The following is a 25,278-nucleotide window of genomic DNA, read 5'->3' on the forward strand; positions in this document are numbered from 1 at the left end:
CTTTGCTGGGACAGCTAACTATTTCAAGCCAACATTTTATGTAAGATCATTTGAATTAAATAAGTAACTGATTTAGCACCATCAGAGTAGGAAAACCACACTTTTTGGAGTTCACCTACCACATACCAGACCCCTGGTTGTAAACATTACATGTTCCATTTAATCCTTATGATAACCTGAAAACAGATAGTTTTATTTTGTAGTTAGGAAATTGAGGCCCAGGGAGGCAAAATGACTTGACCAAGGTCATACAGCAAGAACATGACAGAGCCAGGAATCTAAATGCAGCTTTTTCTACTCTAGAGCTCACGCTTTTTTTCTTCTGCTATGCTGCCTTCCAACCACAGGTGATCTTTTGGAGGACCAAAGACAGTTTTTTTTGCCCTGAACGAGGATGAGCTTGTTATTTGAGGGATTCTGAGTATAGGGGAGGAAGAAGCATTGCTGAGTGTTTCTGTGTTTGCCAAGCTAGTTGGTTAAACATGGCACTGTGGTCTCACTGGGCTATTCTTTAGTATCCCTTGAGCCTGGTGCTTCAAAACAGCACCCTAAGGAACAGATTGAGTATAAAGGTGCAAAGGTGGTATTGGTAGGAGTGGTTCTGATGGGAATTAGATTGTACCAGTTCCATTTTGGAAAAGTCTGGAGCTTTTATCATGGAAGAACCAAGAGCCATATGTGTTCAAACTGAGGGAACATGCAAGCAATACATGACAGACAGATTTTTTTATGTATTTTAATTTATCAGAGCTCTTTTACATCAATTTTTTAAAAAACACAGTGTCCTAATAGCAAAAATGAATGAGACATAAGCAGAGTATCATAAGAAATTTAAATGATTTATAAAACATTAAAAAAAATGTTCATTCTCGTTACTAACCGAAGAGCTGCAGATTAAGATGAGAAATCCTTTATAACCTATCATATTGATGAAAATCAAAGTAAAAATATCTAGTGCTGCCAAGGGGTGATGTGGTTGCCCTCCTGTTGTGCTGGAGAGTTTGAACAGAGAACTTTCTGGCATAAATCAAGATCCTTAAAAAGTTCATATTCTTTGACTTAGTAATTCCCCCTTTAGGAATTTACCTCAAGGACATATTTAGATGGTTGTGAATGAGAGCAGTCATCAACGCTTATTTATTCTGTGTTGCAAAACATTGCTACAGCCTGCCCCACAATAGGAGTGGTGAGATTATGGCATGTCCACATGGTGGAATATTACCTGACTTAAAAATTCACATTTTATAAAGCAATTATACCCCAATAAAGATGTTAAAAAAAAATTCACATTTTAGGAGAACAAGTACATGGGAAATGCTCCTAATGTTAAGCATGAAAAAGCATGATATACAGTTGCATATTCATATTCAAAATTGGTGTCAATTTTGTGAAAAGAAAAAAATATTTTTATGTAATAGAAGGTCTGAAAAAAGATATATAACTAAATGTTTATACATTTTTTGAGTAGTGGAATTATTATCTCTTTATACTTTTCTGTGTTTTCCAGGGTACATGTTAACTCTTTTTATAAGTGGGGGGGTAAGACCTATCTGAAGAAGCAACAACAAAACAACAGCAGCAAAAACCGATTGTTGGTAGCCTGAGTCAGTATTTATCTACTCATGAATTTGTTTAGTTTTTATCTGAGCTTTTACGTTTTCCCTGATAAAATACATTCTTGATTGTTTGCTGTTGTCTTTAGCTCATGGATTATAGAAATTATTCCTGAAAAACTAAACAAAACAAAGCAGCTCTCCAATTATCCCCATTCCTGTTTATCACTTAGCAGTTTCTCCATCTTTGGGAGAGCCCCAGGTACCCACTGACTTATGTATAGTGGGCTTATTTTTCGTTTTTTGTTTTTTTTTTTTTTTTTTTGCGGTACGCGGGCCTCTCCCTGTTGTGGCCTCTCCCGTTGCGGAGCACAGGCTCCGGAGCGCAGGCTCAGCGGCCATGGCTCACGGGCCCAGCCGCTCCGCGGCATGTGGGATCTTCCCGGACCGGCGCACGAACCCGCGTCCCCTGCATCGGCAGGCGGACTCTCAACCACTGCGCCACCAGGGAAGCCCTGGGCTTATTTTTTATTTCAGCTTTGGGTTCAGTGCTGGAGCCCACTGCTAGGAAGCAGTGATTACAATTTGATAAAAGATGCTCTGTGTTTTCCTTGTGAGCCATTGAATTACTATTTTTTTGTCTAACGTTATTGTTACATGGTTTAAAATAGCATTTTGGACCTGGGGATTATCAGTATCTGGAGAAAAACATGAAGTGACCCCAAGAATTTGGAAATTCCTATTATAGATTGTCAGCTTCTTGAGAGCAGAGATTTTGCCTCTTGCTCACGCCAGCTATTCCTAGCAAGTACCAAGGGCTTGACCTATAGTAGATGCACCATAAAAATATTTGTTGACTGAATAATAATTTAGCAATAAGGGAATTATCCTTTGAGAAACAACAATCTATCAACAATTTAATCAACAATAATTTAATAATTTAATAATTTAAATAAATATTTAAATAAATAATAATTTAATAAAACAATAATTTAATCAACAATTAAAATCAACGCAATCTATCATTTGAGAGTTAAAACTTAAAATGAACACAATCGAGGCAAAGGTATGTGAAGGCACTTTAAAGAGACATAATGCCTTTGAGAACAACAAGATCTGATTAAAATATTCACAAATATTTTAACGTCTAAAGAAAGAATGTGTGCATCTGAAGAGTTATATATGGCGCATGCACAGGAGAGGGCCGGAACCAGCATTGGAAACCTAAACCAAGGAGGGTCATCGAGGCTGATGTACTCCAGAAGCTAACAATTGGCTATGAAAACTTTTATTGTTATTCCCTTGCTTCTGGGAAATAGATTACAGAGTTAGTTAATAAGTATTTTGAGTACAGAGAAAAAGAATCCAATTCAGAACCAATTTTTGAGAACTTATTAGGAGTTTGGTCCTGGGCTAAGCATGAGGGTAATAAAGATGAGTACAGGGCTTCCCTGGTGGCGCAGTGGTTGGGAGTCCACCTGCCGATGCAGGGGCCGCGGGTTCGTGCCCCGGTCCGGGAAGATCCCACATGCTAGGCCCGTGAGCCATGGCCGCTGGGCCTGTGCGTCCGGAGCCTGTGCTCCGCGGCGGGAGAGGCCACAGCGGTGAGAGGCCCGTGTACCACAAAAAAAAATAAAAATTAAAAATAAAATAAAATAAAGATGAGTACAACACAATTCCTGCCCTGGAAGAACTCCCAGTTTAATGAGGGAGATAGATGTATAAATACTACGATGTGGTAAGTGAAAAGACAGAGGGATACCATGCCCTGAGTGCTACTGCAACCAGAGAAGCATTTAGCTTAGAGATGAAGGGAGAGAACTGAAGAATTCTCTCCAGAGAAGCTGATGCCTGAACAGAATTTTGAAGGTTGAATTTGAAGGATTCGAAGGGTATTCCCAGGCAATGGGATTGCAAGAGCAAAAGCACAAAATTATGAAACAGCTTGGTAAATAAAGGAAACTCTATACGCAGTTTAGTGCTGCTGAAATACAAAGAGCAAAGCTGGAATGGCAATTCCTGAAGAGGTAGATGGTGGCCAGGTGATGAAGGATCTTGTATGCCATGGAAAGAAGCTTAGATTTTAATCTTTTAAGGCAGATGGTCTACAAATTTTCTTGATTATGTACTTATATCCATAAAAAATGTTGAAGATGTGCCCCAGTTTTTGTTTGTTTATACATTATAATAAGCACCATTGTACTAATGTCTTATGTTTATGAGAGATGCCCCAAACAAATATAAATAGTTTTAATATTTTCTTTTCATATCCCAATGATTTGTTTTGTGCACTTCTGGTAAGCAAAAACTCTACTTTGGAGAGAATTGCCTTAGGAAATTGGGAGCTATTGAAAACTTTAAGCAGAAGAGTAATACTGGTAAATTTCTAGAACATTTTTGCTGGAATATGAAAGAATGGTAATGGTGGGGATGGGAGAAAGATGGAAAGGGGAGGGAGGTCAGGGCTAGATGTAAGGATATCTGTTAGAAAGCTAATGAAATAGTAGTCCAGGAGAAAACTGATGAGGCTCTGTGTCTTCAAGGAACCTCTCTCTCACTGGAGAGAGTAATTTTACTCAATGCAAATCAGTAGATTTAGGGGTAAGTAGATGGGTAGAATTTAGGAGTTCTGTAGTAAGAGATTAGATGAGGTTATTTATTTTTTTAATTGAGATGTAATACCACTATTTAATTCCAGAACAGTTTACTCACCTCCTAAAAGAAACCTCATACCCATCAGCAGTCATTCCCTCTTTCTCCCTCTGCTAGCTTCTGGAAACCACTAAGCTACTTTCTTTTTTTTTTAAATATGAATTAGTTCCTCAAAGTTGTTTATTAATTTATTTATTTATTTTTGCTGTGTTGGGTCTTCGTTTCTGTGCGAGGGCTTTCTCTAGTTGTGGCAAGTGGGGGCCACTCTTCATCGTGGTGCGCGGGCCTCTCACTATTGCAGCCTCTGTTGTTGCGGAGCACAGGCTCCAGACGTCTGTGCAGGCTCAGTAGTTGTGGCTCACGGGCCTAGTTGCTCCGCGGCATGTGGGATCCTCCCAGACCAGGGCTCAAACCCGTGTCCCCTGCATTAGCAGGCAGATTCTCAACCGCTGTGCCACCAGGGAAGCCCCACTAAGCTACTTTTGGACTCTATGGATTTGCCTATTCTGGACATTTAATATAAATGGATTCATACAATATGTGGCCTTTTATGTCTAGCTGCTTTCACTTAGGGTAGTGTTTTCAAGATTCATTCATGTTGTAACATGTATCAGTACTTCATTCCTTTTCATAGCTGAATAATATTTCATTGTATCTATACCTAGGAGTGGAATTGCTGGATCATATGGTAACTCTTTGTTTAACTTTCTGTTTGCTACAGCTGCTGCACTGTTTTACATTTCCACCAGCAATGTATTAGGGTTCCAATTTCTCCATGTCCTCACCAACACTTGTTACTGTCTGTTTTTTGATTGTCATAGAGGAGGTTGTTGAAGGTTAGAAGAATCAGGGAAGGCTTCGTGAAGGAAATGGAACTTGGCTTGGGCCTAATACATATCCACTTTGCAGACAGACAAACTGATACAATTAGAAACAAGGACTGGTCAAATAACCAGATGGGTACAGATTATTTATTTGTTGTATTTTTATTATTATTGCTTATTCATTCAACAAATATTTATTGAGCCAGGCACTGTTCTTTGTGAGGGACCTCTAGCCAGGTTCCTGGCTTAGCCTTCCCAGTCAGGGAAGCTTTCTGAATGAGCAGACCACATTTGCTGTCTCTGTTCTCCCACCTCTGTCCTCTTCTGAATCCAGTGACGTCTGGCTTCTGCCTAAACCTTGGCTTTTACCAAGGTAACCAATGACTTCCTAGCTTGACACCTTTACTTTTTACCTTACTTAACATCTCTGCTGCATTTGACACCGTTGACTACTTTCTTGATACCCTTTCCTCAGTTGCCTTAAGTTACAGCATGCTTTTCTTTGCTCTCCCTTACAGCTGATGCATCGCACTTTCTGATTCTTCCCACACTTCCTTCTCAGCTTGTCCCTTAAATGTTTTGTTCTTCAGGGTTCTGTTTCTACCCTTTCTTGTCTCACACTGTGCGCTCTCCCTGGGCAATCTCATTCTTTCCCATAATTGTAACCTGTGTGCTCACTACTCCCAAGTCTATACGTGTTCATTCACTTCTCTCCTGGGCCCCAGACCACATAGCCACCTGTATGTCACACATCTCCAACTGGATGTCTCCCAGCTACCTCCAACTTAATATATCAAGACTGAACTCACAATCTTTTACCCTTCTTCCTCCTTTATTCCCTGTAGTGGTGCGAAGATCACCTCTACTTATATTCTTAGGTAGAAATCCCTGAAGCATCCTATACTCCTTTTTCTCTTCCACATTCAAATCACTTTTCATAGAGTGCCGTTTCATGTTTCCACAGAGTACTCCATTCCTCTGCCTATGACATTACCATTCTCTCTGATGTATTTTTTTCTTAAAAAATAAATTTATTTATTTATTTTTATTTTTGGCTGCATTGGGTCTTTTTAAAATTTTTTATTTTATATATATATATATATATATATTTTGGCTGCGTTGGGTCTTCTTTGCTGGGCACGGGCTTTCTCTAGTTGCGGCAAGCTGGGGCTACCCTTCATTGTGGTGCGTGGGCTTCTCACTGTGGTGGCTTCTTGTTGCAGAGCATGGGCTCTAGGCGTGTGGGCTTCAGTAGTTGTGGCACGTGGGCTCAGTAGTTGTGGCTCGCGGGCTCTAGAGCGCAGGTTCAGTAGTTGTGGCGCACGGGTTTAGTTGCTCTGCGGCATGTGGGATCTTCCTGGACCAGGGCTCGAACCCATGTTCCCTTCTTTGGCAGGTGGATTCTTAACCACTGCGCCACCAGGGAAGTCCTGGCAGGCGGATTCTTAACCACTGTGCAAACAGGGAAGTCCCTGTCTGATGTTTTCTGATTCAGGTCAACATAAGCTCCTTTCTGGTACTTTCCCTGAAGCCTTGATTTGAACTTGTTCTTTAGTGTTCTCAAAGCGTCTATATATTTCTCTATTATTATGCCGTATCATACTGTGTTGGTTTTAGGCTTTGTGAGGAGAGGTTCAGAGTAGGTTTTGCCCTAGAATGTGGTCTTTACTCCTGAAGGCCTTTCTAGTGTCTGCTGGTCTGTGTTGTTAATGTGATTTCTTCACTTTGGCAGAGCAGGAATTCTAAAATGCTCCTACCTCCTACCCCAGCACTGCTTGACCTCTAGTGATCCTGTTTCCTTCTCATCGATGTAACATCTAGTATATGACAAACCTGTGCCTTTATGTCCCAGCCCTCAGCCTTTTGGGATCCACTCTTTTCACAGCTCCTTCTCCAGTGTCCTGCCACTCAAATTCTAGCCAGATTCAGATCTCTGCTCCTTGGGCTTGGTGAGAACCCTCTGTTCTGTTTGGGTTCCAGCTTTCTGTGCTGTGGTTGAGAAGCTGTCCCTTAAAAGAGAACTGGGCAATTATGGGGCTCACTTCAAGTTTCCTGTGTCCCAGAGATTGTAATCTTGCATGGACTATTATATTCTTATGGAAAACAATTGTCTTAAGTATTCTGTCCAGTTTCATAGTCATTTATGGTAGATTGTGAGTCTGGTACCAGTTACTCCATCATGGCTGGGAGCAGAAGTCTGCTATGATTACTTGCTTATGTGTCTACTTCATGAAACTGTTTTACTCATAGTTACATACCTAACATACAGCGTGTAGTAGGTAGCAATAAAGGTTTGTTGGGTTAACCTAAAGACAATGCTAGAAATAGGACCACCTTGGAATATACATGTTAAGGAGAATCAATCTTTCATACTCTGTTTTTCAGTATTGGCCAATTAAGTGGCCACTTCATTTCCCAGGAAGGTAATTTTTGTTCTTTTTTTCCCACCTTTCTCTGACTCTGTGAATGGAAGAGCGATTTTTCTGTTTGGTGATATTGGAAAAGAATTCTGTTGTGTGGAATGGCTAGTCTTCAGGATTTTCATGTATTCTCACCCTGCCATGCTCTAACTGGTCTGCCCATGCCAAGACAGCCTGCATTTGTCCAATTGGTAATTCAGTGTAGGAAAGTATTAGGAAGCCCATTTGTGATTGTACATCTAAGTTATGTTCTCCAGTCACCTTACACTTATAAAGATGATATTTTGGTCTCCATCTACCTCTAACTGCCAGGTTTTATTTTTTTAATTAGTCCTAAACTCTGGATGGGAGAGATTAATTATCACCCTCAGCCCCCACAGAGACTGCAGATGGGACAGAGACAGCTTCTGGCTTAGCAAGAGGTCTTCCTCCACTAGTTGCCATTCTCATTTTGTTCTTACAACTGCTCGCATTTGCCCCTGGCAGACAGAAGGCACCTGAACTCACTTTCTTCCTTTGCCCCCACCTTTTAGTTGTACTTCGAGGGCTGTAGCCCCTGTTGTACCAGTCAGACCAAGTGGTATCTTTTGTCGTTGAAGAGAATAATATATTTTGAACATGCATCGGTCTTATCTTTAGGAGAAAAGCATTTTCCAGAGAGTTTTTGGGTGGCATTATATCCCTGCTCTTCTTGTATCTGCTGGGCACCTTATTTAAGGTGGATGACTAATGGAATACACCTCATAGCGATGAGCCTTCTGCAGGAACTTTCTCCTGCCAAACTGTCCTATATTCTTAACTACATTGCACTACAGGAAGGTAATAAATTATTAATCCTAAACCTGTCTCCTCAGATTGTGATAATGACTTGAGTACATCGCAGCTGGGGGAGGTAGAGTTTTCTGGTCGTTAACATAAACCATGCAAGCTTTTTGATTCTAAAATTCAGCTAGCGTTGAGCAAGTCTATGGGATCTTTTTATATCACAATTTAATTGACTTCGGTAAGACCAATCAGAATTATCTAAAGTTAGCTTCTCTCCCAATGAAATGAAGTAATTGTCTCTTGCTTAAATACTCTTCAGTAAAAGATAATCATCTTAAGTCCTTCTCTCTAGCTAGGAAAACTAATTTTGGTGGGTTCTTTTTGCCCTTTAGAAACATTATGCAAACACAGACTTACTTCCTAACTTGTGTGATAAAGTGAAGAGGGTTAAGAAAATGGCATAATTGGGCAGTAAATCCAGTTCAATTTAAAAGCTCTCTTAAATTGACTCTCCTTAGGAATTCCTCAGAGAGGAAATAATACAGTAGTGGAGGAATTTATAAAAACAGAATAATTGCAGGACCAAAGCAAGGCCTTGGTCCAGACATTGTGTGAAATCAGCAGGAACATGATCAAGACTATGTGTGTGGTTACTCTTTGGACATCTATTCTCAGGTGAGTAGTATTGAACAGTTTGGGTTAAAATGCACAGCTCTTGGTTTGAGGGCCTGCCCTTTGAACTTTCTTTCTGATCCTCCATCCAAGAGCTTCCGTAAGAAAAGTCAGCCTGTGTGGTTAAGATCCTTTAACCACTTTTGATTCCAGACACTACTGGATATGTTTTAGAGAGAAGTTGTAAGAATTGGTCTTGACCACCTACCTAGTTCATCACCTGAGCAAGAAACAGGAGGCAGAGTGGCCAAGAGCATGGAGCATGGACTCAGGAGTCAGACAAGCCTGTATCTGAGTCCTGGTTCTGTTATATACTGGGTGGTATTACTGAAACCCACCTTTCATCAGGTTCCTCATCTACAAAACAAGAATGACAGTACCTCTGATAGGATTGTTACGAAGATTAAATGAAATGTTCACACAAAGTGTTTAGCCTACTCCCAGGTGCATAAATAACAATTCAGCAAATGTTAGTAGTAGTCATTATGATGTGATGACATAAAATCCTGTTTGGTTAGACTCTTGTCTTATCCCAAGATGACCCCGTAGGCAGTAGGTTTGAGGTCTCTGCTGGCTTCTTAAACCTCTGTCCAGTGGGATGTCAATCCCCACATTTTTTTAAAGTATACTGTAGGCAGCTGGCCTTTCTGCATCGTCAGGAGAAGTAGGCCTCCATTCAGGCCTGAGGTTGGTTGAAGCCCATGACAGTGTGGGCTGTGTTGTGCATCTCCTGTAATTGTAACATGCCACTAAGGAGCACGACTGCTTGTTGGCTACTTGTTTCCTCCTTCAGCCAGGGATACTTTTCCTCTGGAAGAGGACTTTGTTCTGCTGCCATGACACCATCTGGCCCTCAGCCCTGGTTCACTTCCCCCAACACTGATGATATGCCCATGTTTGGCAAACTCTTGTGCTAGGCCAGATTGGCTTTGTCTTTTAGTCAGGGCAGTGTTTTGCCTGGGGCTACTTCAATAGCATTTTTTGGATTTTATGTCAGAAGTAGCTTGCAGAGTTAGTTCCTTCCATCAAAATGTATTTATTGGGTGCCTACTATCTTAGGCATTAGAAATGCAGTGGTAAGACAGACATGGTCTCTGCCCTCTTGGGGCTTGCAGTCTAGTGATTCCTTAGCCATTACTAGGGAACAGAAGTTCTCTTCAAGAGGGATGATGTTACTGGTATCAAGGTTCCCTTCAAAGAGACTGAGAGTCTCAAGGTAATTCAATGACAGGAGAGACCCAGTTTTACTTGCAGAATCCTAAGAGACTAGGGAATTTGATGTCTCAAGCTGGTCTCAATAGAGTAACCATCTGCTAAGAATTATGTAGGTGAGTCCCCTGTCTATTAATGCAGTATATCCAGCTTTCCTTTCAATCCAGCCCACTCTTGCCACCATTAGTAACCCACATCCCTGAATAAGCAGCGAGGGTGGTTATCTGGAGATTTGGAAAAAGTGCGACAGCTGCAGCCCTTGCCCCAATTTGGAAGTATATGTGTGTCCTCTGGTGATTTCATGGGTATTAGATATACCCAGTCAGTCAGCTCTTGAAACTCTTTTTTACATCAGGTTTGTTACTTTAGGCCCTCAGGTGAACAGTTCCAGTGCAAGGCAAGCACCAAATTATATAAATTTTTAACTTCTCTGGTCAGTCACAAAAGGAAACTGTAAAATACCCTGAGATGAGATGGAATTATGAATGTCCCTGAATGATGAGTTAACTGTCACAGGCGCTGTTCTAGGAGAAACAAAAGCAGAGAGGAATGCTGGCCAAGGCCTATCCAGCTCCACCAACTGCAGACTCTGCCCCTGAAGATGGACGCCTAGTGTAGCTCATCCCATTTCTCCTTTTTAAACTCTCCCAGCAAATGACAGGATTTTTGGGAATGCTTTCTTTCTTCCAACTGGCTTAAACGTTACACTTTGATTCTAATCGAGCAGCAATTTAAAGTAAAAGCTTATGGATTCTCTCACTTTTAGGTAATAAAGGGAATCACTCGTATTACCAGACGTGGGAGATGGGAAGTTTGTATTGATTTGATTTTACTTCTGTACTCTAATTTCAGATTTAGGTTTAAAATTTTAAAGGGACTGCCATTCTGCCTATTAAGAAAGGGTTCCTCTGTTTTTTTTATTTTGTTTTGTTTTTTGTTTTTTGTTTTTTTTATACAACTCAGTGCTTATTGTCCTTAACTGTGGGCAACCTGAGTCAGCTGGAAGCTTATGGAAATAGGCCTGGTAGAATGAATGAGTCTTAATCAGAATAAATGAAGCAACCTTATAGAGAGATGCTGAAGAGCTAGGTTCCACCTGAGAAAGTTGCATCCTGCTGGGTCAGTCTGTGGCTTTTGGCCTGAAGGAAAACAGCCCCCTGTGCTGAAGCAGTGCCAAGCTTCTCTTCTGCCTGTGCATTCTACTTCTTCCGTCTCTCTGGCTGCTCTAGCTTGCTTCCTTCCTCCCTCCCTCCCTCCCTCCCTCCCTCCCTTCCTTCCTCTTTAACCCTTTCTTTTTTGATTTTAAAAGTCACACATGCTTAATGTAGAAAGTTTAGGAAACGATTATTCCAGATAGAAATAACTACGTCCTGCGAATCCCATTGCCAGAGATGACCACTGTGAACCTGAGGCTGTAGTTTCAGGCGTATCGCTGGGGAAGTTCTGTTTGTGAGACCTTGCTTGCTCTGCTCAGTTACTGGAGGCCGCCGTGGCACCAGCCATCTCTGGACCTGGTAGAAGGGAGATACTCTGTTCTTGCAAAGGCCCTGTCCCAGCCTGACAGAAGCTCCTGGCTCTTTCTGTCTAACTGCTTGGTTTTCAAAATTGCTCTCAGCTATGCTCCCCAGAGTATGTGTATAAGCTGCACCCTGACATTTCTCATAATGCACTTTTGAAATAATGGGGTGAATTTTCATATTACCCCTTCTCAGAAGGGTTTAAGGGAGGGCTTGACCTCTAAGCTCAAGTAAGTAGATCTTGAGCAAGGTTATTTGCCCAGGATAGTCAGGCCGGAAGGGAAGGTTTTCTGGCTTTTCCACGGAGACTTTCGCTGATGAGCATACCCTTCTTTCCTTCCCCAAGCTGTTTTGATTGAGCTCTTCCGCCCCCACTCCTTTGTGTCTCACGTGGCGGCGGCTGCCTCTGTCAGGAGGGAGGGAGAGGCAAAGAATGAAGGCCCTCTGTGTGTGGTGTGTCTTTAGGGGTTTCTCTGTGTGCCTTTGCGGGGTGTGTGTATGTGTGTGTGAGAGAGAGAGACAGAGAGACCAGGCGCATTTGGGCATCCTTGTTGCCCTGCCTAGAATTAATGTCACTTTTAAGCAGCAGAGAAATATTGCCATTTTACAGGTGAGGATAAGGAAAGGCCAGTTTCTCTGTGGCTAGACAGAGTCTGTACTAGATAATTGGATAGTAAGGAATGTTTGTTGACAGTTTTGCCAAGATTTTTATTTCTGTCACACATTGTGTGGAATGTGTGAATTACAATCAACTTGAAGATGGAAGTATAGGAGAAAGAATGATTGTGTGTGTGTGTGTGTGTGCGCGCGTGTGTGTGTACATGTCATAAAAATGAAGTTATTGAAAGCCACACATCTGCAGTAAATAAACCAAACAATGCCAAATTATCTGAATGTCAGTGCTAGGCTATGTTGATGACTAACTAGATTACAATTTTCTAATATTTGTGATCTCTGGTGCTTTATATGTGTGGCCATATTCAGTGCCTTAAAATATGCTTACCGCATTTTTAATACCTTCTCTAGGATGCTTAATTCAAATCACTTAATGATAATTAGTATCTAGGTGTTATGTACATACAATTCCTGTCAACAAGGACTGTCCCTGGCTAAATAAAACCCAGTTCCTGCTATCAGTGTTCACGCTATGGAGGCAGAGATAGATGTAGAAGCATAAAAAAGCATGATAAACTCCACGATGTGTTATGGGAGCACAAAGAGTGGGGCAGGGAAGAGCTGAACCCTATTCTATAGCAGACTGGTGAGACAAGTGATATTCTAATCCCTTTGAACTTCCTTCTCTCGGATTCATTTGAAGTGGTTTTTAACCTGCAGAGCTCTTTCATTTCTTTATCACAGAGGGAGGGGTGGAGGGAAGAGTATATACAGCTCTGTAAAGTCTAGAGAATAAGAGCCCCAAGAAAATTTTATTTTTATTTCTGTACAGATACAGATTGGCTTTGATTTAATTTAAATAAACTGGCTCTTAAAAATTCTAAGAATACTAACTACTCGTACAGTTTCGCTTTCATTTACACACAGATGAGAAAGCATCTGTAGCTCTGCATTTTATTTGTTATAAGCAAAAAGTGTTATGAGATATTTAAGTATCTGAAGCTTGGTTGTATTGAGTCCTCGCATGTCCCAGTTCAGCCCACTGCAGGTTTTTTTTTTTTTATGAGACTTACATAATACTCCAAAAAGAGAGATTTTTAATGGATAAATTGACATAAAATTTTCCTCTATTGGCCATATCTGCTGAAGTAACACTTCATGGTTTGCTATATTATTTCCTTATTTCTTCTCAAGCTTACTGCTGTTTTATTTAATTTACATATCTCTGCTTCAGCCCTCTAAATGACCTTCTCTTTAGAAACAACAAAACCAGCCAGCAAAAAAAAAGAAAAGGAAAGGAAAGAAAAGAAAACCAAAAAAAAAGAATACCCCACCAAAAACCCAAAAAACATTCTCCTGAAACAAAACAGTGCTCTGTTTCAAGGTTTATTGTGTGGATTTACAAAGAAGGTTGGTGTGATTGTGAATGCAAATAATTTATCAGCCCTGCAGTCAGAGACAGGAATCAACTGCAGGTTCTTTTTTTTTTTTTTTGCGGTACGCGAGCCTCTCACTGCTGTGGCCTCTCCAGTTGCGGAGCACAGGCTCCGGACGCGCAGGCTCAGCGGCTATGGCTCACGGGTCCAGCCGCTCCACGGCATGTGGAATCTTCCCGGACCGGGGCACGAACCCGTGTCCCCTGCCTCGGCAGGCGGACTCTCAACCACTGCACCACCAGGGAAGCCCCCCAACTGCAGGTTCTTAACAATAACATCTACAAGTGGGCTATATAGGGAATTGCTAGATTAATGACATCATATCCTGGGGCTTTTCTCTTTAGAAAAAAAAAGTCTTTCTTGTTAGGACCACTTTTATTTACAGGCCAAAGTTTATCTGTTATCATTTGATACCTGTGCTTTTTGAAGTACAAAGACAGTGTTTCATAGAGAGGTGTGGGCTCCTTCATGCTGTGGCTTGGAGGCGTGCTCTCCTTGCTGACAGGATTCTCCAGTCTTTTAGTCATAAAGTGGTGGGAGAAAAAGCAAAGCAGCAGATTCTGAGAATATTATATGCAGCATTGTAACCCCCAGTCACAGTTTTTTTTTGTTTTGTTTTGTTTTTTAAGTACATGGTTTACTCATTTGCCTTCAATCTGCTTTTAAATATTATAAAGCCCTTGATGACTGGCTCAGTTCTGAGCAGGTGACTTTATGGTAGGAGAGCTATTTTCAGCTATACCAGTGTTTCGATTAGTACTCTCACTTATGACTTGGTTGTGAAAATGGCTTTGGACTAAACCTTAACAGATAGGTCTTTTGAAACTTTATAGCAACCATATCCAATTAAGGCAAACTTCTGATTTACTAATAAGTATCAGGTAGAAATTAAAGGCATTAGAATTGTGATAGACTGGTTTACACTTTTCATCCAGGTGACCAGAACTTAGATGTGTTTTTTTCTTTTACTTTTCCTCATTACTCAGGAGAAGGGAAATTGAATGGATCTAGATGTCATCAGTGATGGATGAATATTTGCCTGGGTGAACTGGGAAGCTATTCTCCACTGTTGCTTTGTTCTGAAAGTTCCATGGTGAAAGCCTATCTTGCCTTTGGATGAAGTGGAGTGGTCTGAAATAGATAGCTCAGGGAACTAAAATTTGGTTGGTCCTTTCATGAGGAAAGATTGCTTTGTGATTTGAAAAGATTTTTCAGTTCAGTGTTTAGGCAGGAAAGGCTGTTTCCTAGCTGGTTATGTTAGATTCCTTTATCTCTTTTTAATCCATTTGGCTTTTTGTTAGTTTCTCATTTTGCACATCTCCCATCATACCTCCCATTCAGTGCTCTCCCCAATTTGATTCAAAAAGCACTTTCCCATTTCTTAGTGAACTGGGAACTTTGCTTTTCTCTCCTGTCCCTCCCTTCTTTTAGCCAAGGAAATGAAATAACATTAAGAATCTGACTAAAACTTAAGTAATTCCATATTAGAACTGACATCTTTTGCCAGATTTTGTTAGTTAAAAAAAAAACAAACGTAAATTAATTTAAATGTTGGGTAAACTTTAAAAATTAACACATAATTCTTTGAATGCCTACTATGTGCCAAGCATTTTGCTGGGCCTACAAATACAGAGGTACAGGATACAACCCTAGCACTTAAAGAGGGCAGAGTGTGTGAGGTAGACAAACGAATATGATCCAGTGAGGGAAATGCCGTGGTAGAGGTATATGTAGGATATGCAGATGAGAGGAATCTTGGGTGAAGGTTTCAAGGAAGACTTTCTGGAAGAAGTGGTGCCTGAGCTGAAATGAAGTGCAGTAATGACAGCAAAAAGTAATGGCAGCTGAGAATTACTGAGCTTTAACTACATGCCAGGCATTGTGTTAAGTACTTTGCATAGCTTATCTCCTTTTATATCTATTATGAACCTGTTATCATTCCTATTTTTACACATGAAGAAACCAAGATATTTGACCCAAGATGACACAGCTAGTAAGTTGATTGGATTGATATTAAAACCCAGGCAGTCTTATTTCAGAGGCCAAAGTCTTAACCAGACTTGTGGGGTGGGGGTCAGAATATGGGGTGAGAGGGAATAAGGGTGTTAATCTTGGTATGGGATTATCTTCTGGATATAAAATTTTTAATGTAATTTTCTGAGGGTTCTGTATGAACCTCCAACCTCACTTTGGAGGCTGGATGTATTTTCTTATTAAACCAAGATTAAATGAGGGTGGTTTTCATAGTTCCTTTAATCTGTAAAGTACAGTTATAGGTAGATTAAAAGAACATTTCCCCCTCTTTTGCCTGTAAATATTGCCCTCCTCTAAGGAGACGTTAAGGTACTGTTTTTCACCTCAGCAGTTTGCTACAATCCAGTACCTTTGAGGCTTCTTTATTGACAGTCTTATAGATGAGAGCTTACTCTTCTAAGTATTCTTAACTAGAGAAGTGCTAAAAGGCTCAGGTTTTGTGATCGAGTCCTTGGAAGCTGGTTTTTCCACCTAGCAGACAATCAAGAGTTAATGTGAATAGCGGCTGAAAGGTACCTGGTGGGCAGCTAGTTCCACAGAGCCTTTGCCTTTGATCAGAATGGTCTTTGGGAAAAATGGAAACTTTCCAGTCAAGGGAAAGGAGTCAGAATATGGACTTAAAGACTACTGATTCTTCTTTAGCAGTAGTTTAGTTCCAACAAATCACCTAAACCATAACATTTAACAAACTGTGCTCTTAACAAAGCTAGGCACACAGCAAAGGCGATAGTAATTATTTTCTTTTCTAAGGACTGCTTTGTGAGGCTACTGCCACCTTTCAATCTAACTTGTATGCAGTGAGGAAAAAAGTATTGGCCCTTCTGAAAAGGAAGAGAGAGGGGAATGGTCATTACCCTGGCTTTTTCCAAACTTCATACCTGATTGTGCCCTTCAAAGGATTTAGTTACTCCCTCTGCCTTGCTTTCTGAATATGCTAACCCCCTGCAGGAGAGAACTGGTGTGGAGAGTAACATGGAACCATTTTTGTATTTGTTTATTAGTGGGTGTGCAGGTGACAGACATGCTGATAGTCAAAAGGAAGGTGGAGGCCGCCCCCTGAGGTGGTTTGTTTTTGAACAGTTTCTGTGAGTTGTTTTTGGGATGGATAATATGCCTGCTGGTCTCATTTTCATATGGCATCCATATTGGCTGAGACCTACTGCTTCTGAGAGAATGCATACTTCTGATGATAGCCTCAGGAAGACAGGTGGTGTGGAGCCATAGTTCAGTCACTGCCTGAAGCACCAAATTTAAAGCTTTTGCCTTGCTGCTTGGTAATAATTCATTGCAGGTATAATTACCAAAGGAATGCTTTGAATGGATTCTTGACCATATTGTAAAATAGTGAAATTTCAAGAAAAGAGTTTTAGTTTCAGTGAATGTTAAAAGTAAGTGCAAGATGGCTTCACAGGCGAATTTTATCAAAAATTTAGAGAAGAGCTAACACCTATCCTTCTCAAACTCTTCCAAAATATTGCGGAGCGGGGAACACTCCCAAACTCATTCTATGAGGCCGCCATCACCCTGATACCAAAACCAGACAAAGATATCACAGAAAAGAAAATTACAGACCAATATCACTGATGCACATAGATGCAAAAATCCTCAACAAAATGCTAGCAAACAGAATCTAACAACACATTAAAAGGATCATACACCATGATCAAGTGGGATTTATCCCAGGAATGCAAGGATTCTTCATTATATGCAAATCAATCAGTTTGATACACCATGTTAACAAATTAAAAAATAAAAACCATATGATCATCTCAATAGATGCAGAAAAAGCTTTCGACAAAATTCAACACCGATTTATGAAAAAATTCTCCAGAAACTGGGAATAGAGGGAACCTATCTGAACATAATAAAGGCCATATACGACAAACCCACAGCAAACATCATTCTCAATGGTGAAAAACTGAAAGCATTTCCTCTAAGATCAGGAACAAGACAAGGATGTCCCCTTTCACCACTCTTATTCAACATACTTTTGGAAGTCCTAGCCATGGCAATCAGAGAAGAAAAAGAAATAAAAGGAATCCCAATTGGAAAAGAAGAAGTAAAACTGTCACTGTTTGCGGATGACATGATACAGTACATAGAAAATCCTAAAGATGCCACCAGAAAACTAGTCATCAATGAATTTGGTAAAGTTGCAGGATACAAAATTAATGCGCAGAAATCTCTTGCATTCCTATACACTAACAGCAGAAGATCAGAAAGAGAAATTAAGGAAACAATCCCATTTACCATCACAACAAAAAGATTAAAATACCTAGGAATAAACCTACCTAAGGAGGCAAAAGACCTATACTCAGAAAACTATAAAACACTGATGAAAGAAATCAAAGATGACACAAACAGGTGGAGATATATACCATGTTCTTGGATTGGAAGAATCAATATTATCAAAATGACTATAATACCCAAAGCAATCTACAGGTTCAGTGCAGTCATTATCAAATTACCAGTGGCATTCTTCACAGAATTAGAACAAAAATTTTTACAATTTGTATGGAAACACAAAAGACCCTGAATAGCCAAATCAATCTTGAGAAAGTAAAAGGCAGCTGGAGGAATCAGGCTCCCCGAATTCAGACTATACTACAAAGCTACAGTAATCAAGACAGTGTGGTACTGGCACAAAAACAGAAATATAGATCAATGGTACAGGATAGAAAGCCCAGAGATAAACCAACGCACCTGTGGTCACCTAATCTATGACAAAGGAGGCAAGGATATACAGTAGAGAAAAGACAACCTCTTCAATAAGTGGTGCTGGGAAAACTGGACAGCTACATGTAAAAGAATGAAATTAGAACACTCCCAAACACCATACACAGAAATAAACTCAAAATGGATTAAAGACCTAAATGTAAGACAGGATGCTATAAAACTCTTAGAGGAAAACATAGGAAAAACATGCTTTGACAGAAATCACAGCAAGGTCTTTTTTGACCCATCTCCTAGAGTAATGAAAATAAAAAGAAAAATAAATAAATGAGACCTAATGAGACTTAAAAGCTTTTGCACGCAATAAGCCACATCCACAGAAGGGCAGACAGCAGAAGCAAGAACTACAGTCCTGCAGCCTGTGGAACAAAAACCACATTCACAGAAAGATAGACAAGACGAAAAGGCAGAGGACTATGTACCAAATGAAGGAACAAGATAAAACCCCAGAAAAACAACTAAATGAAGTGGAGATAGGCAACCTTCCAGAAAAAGAATTCAGAATAATGATAGTGAAGATGATCCAGGACCTCGGAAAAAAAATGGAGGCAAAGATCGAGAAGATGCAAGAAATGTTTAACAAAGACTTAGAAGAATTAAAGAACAAACAAACAGAGATGAACAATACAATAACTGAAATGAAAACTACACTAGAAGGAATCAATAGCAGAATAACTCAGGCAGAAGAATGGATAAGTGACCTGGAAGACAGAATGGGGGAATTCACTGCTGCAGAACAGAATAAAGAAAAAAGAATGAAAAGAAATGAAGACAGCCTAAGAGACCTCAGGGACAACATTAAACGCAACAGCATTCACATTATAGGGGTCCCAGAAGGAGAAGAGAGGGAGAAAGGACCAGAGAAAATATTTGAAGAGGTTACAGTTGAAAACTTCCCTAACATGGGAAAGGAAATAGTCACCCAAGTCCAGGAAGCTCAGCGAGTCCCATACAGGAGAAACCCAAGGAGAAACACGCCGAGACACATAGTAATCAAATTGGCAAAAATTAAAGACAAAGAAAAATTATTGAAAGCAGCAAGGGAAAAATGACAACATACAAGGGAACTCCCATAAGGTTAACAGCTGATTTCTCAGCAGAAACTCTACAAGCCAGAAGGGAGTGGCATGATATACTTAAAGTGATGAAAGGGAAGAACCTATAACCAAGATTACCCAGAAAGGATCTCATTCAGATTCGGTGGAGAAATCAAAAGCTTTACAGACAAGCAAAAGCTAAGAGAATTCAGCACCACCAAACCAGCTCTACAACAAATGCTAAAGGAACTTCTCTAAGTGGGAAACACAAGAGAAGAAAAGGACCTACAAAAAACCCCACCCAAAACAATTAAGAAAATGGTTATAGGAACATATGTATCGTTAATTACCTTAAACGTGAATGGATTAAATGCTCCAACCAAAAGACACAGGCTTGCTGAATGGATACAAAAACAAGACCAACCTATATGCTGTCTACAAGAGACCCACTTCAGACCTAGGGACACATACAGACTGAAAGTGAGGGGATGGAAAAAGGTATTCCATGCAAATGGAAATCAAAAGAAACCTGGAGTAGCAGTACTCATATCAGATAAAATAGACTTTAAAATAAAGAATGTTACAAGAGACAAGGAAGGAAACTACATAATGATCAAGGGATCAGCCCAAGAAGAAGATATAACAATTATAAATATATATGCACCCAACATAGGAGCACCTCAATACATAAGGCAACCACTAACAGCTATAAAAGAGGAAATCGACAGTAACACAATAATAGTGGGGGACTTTAACACCTCACTTACACCAATGGACATCATCCAAAATGAAAGTAAATAAGGAAACAGAAGCTTTAAATGACAAAATAGACCAGATAGATTTAATTGATATTTATAGGACATTCCATCCCAAAACAACAGATTACACTTTCTTCTCAAGTGCGCATGGAACATTCTCCAGGATAGATCACATCTTGGGTCACAAATCAAGCCTCAGTAAATTTAACAAAATTGAAATCATATCAAGCATCTTTTCTGACCACAACGCTGTGAGATCAGAAATGAATTACAGGGAAAAAAACGTAAAAAACACAAACACATGGAGGCTAAACAGTACATTACTAAATAACCAAGCGATCACTGAAGAAACCAAAGAGGAAATCAAAAAATACCTAGAGACAAATGACAATGAAAACACGACAATCCAAAACCTATGGGTTGCAGCAAAAGCAGTTCTAAGAGGGAAGTTTATAGCTATACAAGCCTGCCTCAAGAAACAAGAAAAATCTCAAATAAACAATCTAACCTTACACCTAAAAGAACTAGAGAAAGAAGAACAAACAAAACCCAAAGTTAGCAGAAGGAAAGAAATCATAAAGATCAGAGCAGAAATAAATGAAATAGAAACAAAGAAAATAATAGCAAAGATCAATAAAACTAAAAGCTGGTTCTTTGAGAAGATAAACAAAATTGATAAACCATTAGCCAGACTCATCAAGAAAAAGAGGGAGAGGACTCAAATCAATAAAATTAGAAATGAAGAAGGAGAAGTTACAACAGACACTGCAGAAATACAAAGCATCCTAAAAGACTACTACAAGCAACTCTATGCCAATAAAATGGACAACCTGGAAGAAATGGACAAATTCTTAGAAAGGTATAACCTTCCAAGACTGAACCAGGAAGAAATAGAAAATATGAACAGACTAATCACAAGTAATGAAATTGAAACTGTGATTAAAAATCTTCCAACAAACAGAAGTCCAGGACCAGATGGCTTCACAGGTGAATTCTATCTAACATTTAGAGAAGAGCTAACACCCATCCTTCTCAAACTCTTCCAAAAAATTGCAGAGGAAGGAACACTCCCAAACTCATTCTATGAGGCCGCCATCACCCTGATACCAAAACCAGACAAAGATACTACAAAAAAAGAAAATTACAGACCAATATCACTGATGAATATAGATTCAAAAATCCTCAACAAAATACTAGCAAACAGAATCCAACAACACATTAAAAGGATCATATACCATGATCAGTGGGATTTATCCCAGGGATGCAAGGATTCTTCAATATACGCAAATCAATCAGTGTGATACACCATATTAACAAATTGAAGAATAAAAACCATGTGATCATCTCAATAGATGCAGAAAAAGCTTTTGACAAAATTCAATACCCAATTATGGTAAAAACTCTCCAGAAAGTGGGCATAGAGGGAACCTACCAAAAAAAAAAAAGCTTTTGCACAGCAAAGGAAACGATAAACAAGACAAAAAGACAACCCTCAGAATGGGAGAAAATATTTGCAAATGAAGCAATGGACAAAGGATTAATCTCCAAAATATACAAGCAGCTCATGGAACTCAATATCAAAAAATAAACAACTCAATCAAAAAATGGGCGGAAGACCTAAATAGACATTTCAGCAAAGAAGACATACAGATGGCCAAGAGACACATGAAAAGACGCTCAACATCACTAATTATTAGAGAAATGCAAATCAAGACTACAATGAGGTATCACCTCACACCAGTCAGAATGGCCACCATCAAAAAATCTACAAACAGTAGATGCTGGAGAGGGTGTGGAGAAAAGGGAACCCTCTTGCACAGTTGGTAGGAATGTAAATTGATACAGCCACTATGGAGAACAGTATGGAGGTTCCTTAAAAAACTAAAAATAGATCTACCACATGACCCAGCAACCCCACTACTAGGCATATACCCTGAGAAAAACCATAATTCAGAATGACACATGTAACCCCTGTGTTCACTGCAGCACTATTTACAATAGCCAAGACATGGAAACAACCTAAATGTCCAATGACAGATGAATGGATAAAGAAGATGTGGTACATATATGCAATGGAATATTAACCATAAAAAGGAGTACAATTGGGTTATTCGTAGAGATGTGGATGGAGGTAGAGTCTGTCATACAGAGTGAAGTAAGTCAGAAAGAGAAAAACAAATATTGTATATTAATGCATATATGTGAAATCTAGGAAGATAGTACAGGACTTCCCTGGTGGTGCAGTGGTTAAGAATCTGCCTGCCAATGCAAGGGACATGGGTTCGATCCCTGATCCGGGAAGATCCCACATGCTGCAGAGCAACTAAGCCCATGTTCCACAACTACTGAGCCTGCGCTCTAGAGCCCACGAGCCACAACTACTGAGCCTGCGTGCCACAACTATGGAAGCCTGCACTCCTAGAGTCTGTGCTCCGCAGTGGAAGAAGCCACCGTAGTGAGAAGACGGTGCACCACAACGAAGAGTAGCCCCTGCTCACTGCAACTAGAGAAAGCCCACATGCAGCAACAAAGACCTAATGCAGCCATAAATAAATAGGTAGACAGAGAAATTTTTAAAAAGAAAAATAGTACAGATGAACCTATTTCTAGGGCAGGAATAGAGATGCAGACATAGAGAACAGACATGTGGACACCAGGGGGGTGAGGGGGTAGACGAATTGGGAGATTAAGACTGACATATATACACTACCATGTGTAAAATAGGTGGCTAGTGGGAACCTGCTGTATAGCACAGGGAGCTCAGCTCGGTGCACTGATGACCTGGATAGGTGGGATGGGGGATGGGTGGAAGGGAGGTCCAAGAGGGAGGAGATATATGTATACATATAGCTGATTCACTTCATTGTACAGCAGAAACTAACACAACATTGTAAAGCAATTATACTCCAATAAAAGAAAAAGAGTTAATGAAAACAGAAAATTAACCAATTTGTTATATACAGTTAGCATAATATTCAAAGGCCTAATTTGTGATACAGCAGTATGTGTGCTCTAGTAATAACAAAAAAGATGTAGCTTTAGGTCTGATAACTACTGTAATTTTAATGTTATTTTGAGATGTGACAGTTGGAACACGAGAACATCTATGGTTTCCCTTGGTGACAAAGTCACACATCTGATACTACTGTGATTTATTGCCTATATTCATAATCAGTGGAAGTGCTTTGATACCTTAATTGAAAATAAAGATGCAATTCACCCCCCCAAGAAAAAAGTACGTGCAAATTTTCCTATAAAATATCCTAACCGTGTATAGTTTTCCACAGAAACTTGGTTCCCCCTGCACCCCCCACCCCCAGTTCCCAGGAGATTTATCAGCTGCTTTTTTTTTTCAGATAATACCAGTGGGGCATTCTCTCTACTCCCATACCCACCATCTCAGACCTCCCACTGGGATACCATTTGATGAATTTGGTTAAAGTATGAATTCCCAAATGACCTTAACCGTATAGTTCCTAAGATAGCAGGCATTCTGTCTCTACTTCCTTCTTGGTTGCCAGCCAGCACAGTTTCCAAGTTAGCTGGAGAAGTCAAGCTTGTTACCTGAGATTTAAGAATGCTGGAGGCAACAGCACTGTCTAAATATTTCCAGAGTTGTTCACAGCTTTCTAAAAGTATTTGATGAATTTCCTTCTGGCAGTAATTCTTATATTTCTATAGGCTTTTCTACTCTGCTGCTTGGAATTATGAAACCTGGTCTAGATTTTGTGCCAGATTATTAGAATTCTATCTTTTGAGAGGTGGTAATGTTAAGTAAGCATTGTTAGTTCCAGAGCCTCCTGTTTTGGGGATCCTCCAGGTAATTCATATGAGAGACCTGTATTCTCTGCTTTGTCAAGACTTTAGAAAGAAAGGGATTGGCTCTGCCTTCGTTTTCACCCTGGGTAAGCTTTCTGTGTGCTCCTACTAACAGTGAGTTCTAGACTTTCCCAAAGGAAAAGTCTAAGATTCTACCAACTGTAAGCCCTTTTTGGTATAAGGATTTAGTATTACTTTTGTTTAGGCCCTGGGAGCAGAGCCAGGCTATGGCCGTGTGGGCAGGAGAGGAACTGATCTAAAACTGGAGCTTATTTTCATCTTACCTTTTATCCAAGTTACTTGTAGAATCCAATATTGACTCTTCCACTGCTTCCCTGCTTCCTCCTCTAATGCATCCTTTTTCTCAAGAGTAACAATAATGAAAACTGAATCTCAGAGAAGTTAAATTACTTTTCAGAGGTTAAATTACTAGTAAATGATAGATCTAGAGCTGAAAGTAGAACCCTTGTCTTTTAATCTAAGAGGAAGAATTATGATCCACTGAATAAATGAAAAAGAACTGCTCCCTCTCCCGCATTTTTGTTATTGAACACATAATGGAGCAACATTAAATAACATTTAATTTAAAAAAACCCTCAAATTCCCATTAACTGAACATATGAACTAACAGATCAGAGTACCTCCTCCCCTTATTGGGAACTATTGGGATTAATTTTTTTAGCAACACTGAAGCCAGCTAACCTCCCCCAGACATTACCTGTCATCAGTTCCTCATCAGTTATTCCTGGTCACTGTTGAAGATATAAGTGCTTCTGATCATCTGTTCTCTCCCAGGCTCGATTCCTTTGAGCTAATACAAAGGATCAGATTGTCAGATAAGACTCATAAGAATCAGAGATCTTACCCATTACTAAGCTTTACTAATACTTTTTTTTTTTTTTTTTTTCTGTACATGGGCCTCTCACTGTTGTGGCCTCTCCCGTTGCGGAGCACAGGCTCCGGACACACAGGCTCAGCGGCCATGGCTCATGGGCCTAGCCACTCCATGGCATGTGGGATCTTCCCGGACCGGGGCAGGAACCCATGTCCCCTGCATCGGCAGGTGGACTCCCAACCACTGCGCCACCAGGGAAGCCCACTAATACTTTTTTTTAATTTTTATTTTTGGCTGTGTTGGGTCATCGTTACTACGTGCGGGCTTTCTCTAGTTGTGGCGAGCGGGGGCTACTCTCCGTTGCAGTGTGCAGGCTTCTCATTACGGTGTCCTCTC

General features: G+C 40.1%; 1 protein-coding gene and 1 long non-coding RNA gene across 6 annotated transcripts in view; both read left to right on the top strand.

Moving 5' to 3' along the window:
* The window catches only part of KIAA0319L (KIAA0319 like), a 118,030-nt gene that overhangs the window by 5,352 nt on the left and 87,400 nt on the right, over nt 1-25,278 (top strand). The gene's annotated exons all lie outside the window — the stretch shown is intronic.
* Nucleotides 6,157-6,763, top strand: LOC117200155 (uncharacterized). Its single transcript, XR_004481607.2, has 2 exons — nt 6,157-6,425; nt 6,467-6,763. It is a non-coding gene; the product is annotated as an uncharacterized LOC117200155 (long non-coding RNA).

Source organism: Orcinus orca, chromosome 1, assembly GCF_937001465.1.
Source record: "Orcinus orca chromosome 1, mOrcOrc1.1, whole genome shotgun sequence".
NCBI classification, from domain to species: Eukaryota; Metazoa; Chordata; class Mammalia; order Artiodactyla; family Delphinidae; genus Orcinus; species Orcinus orca.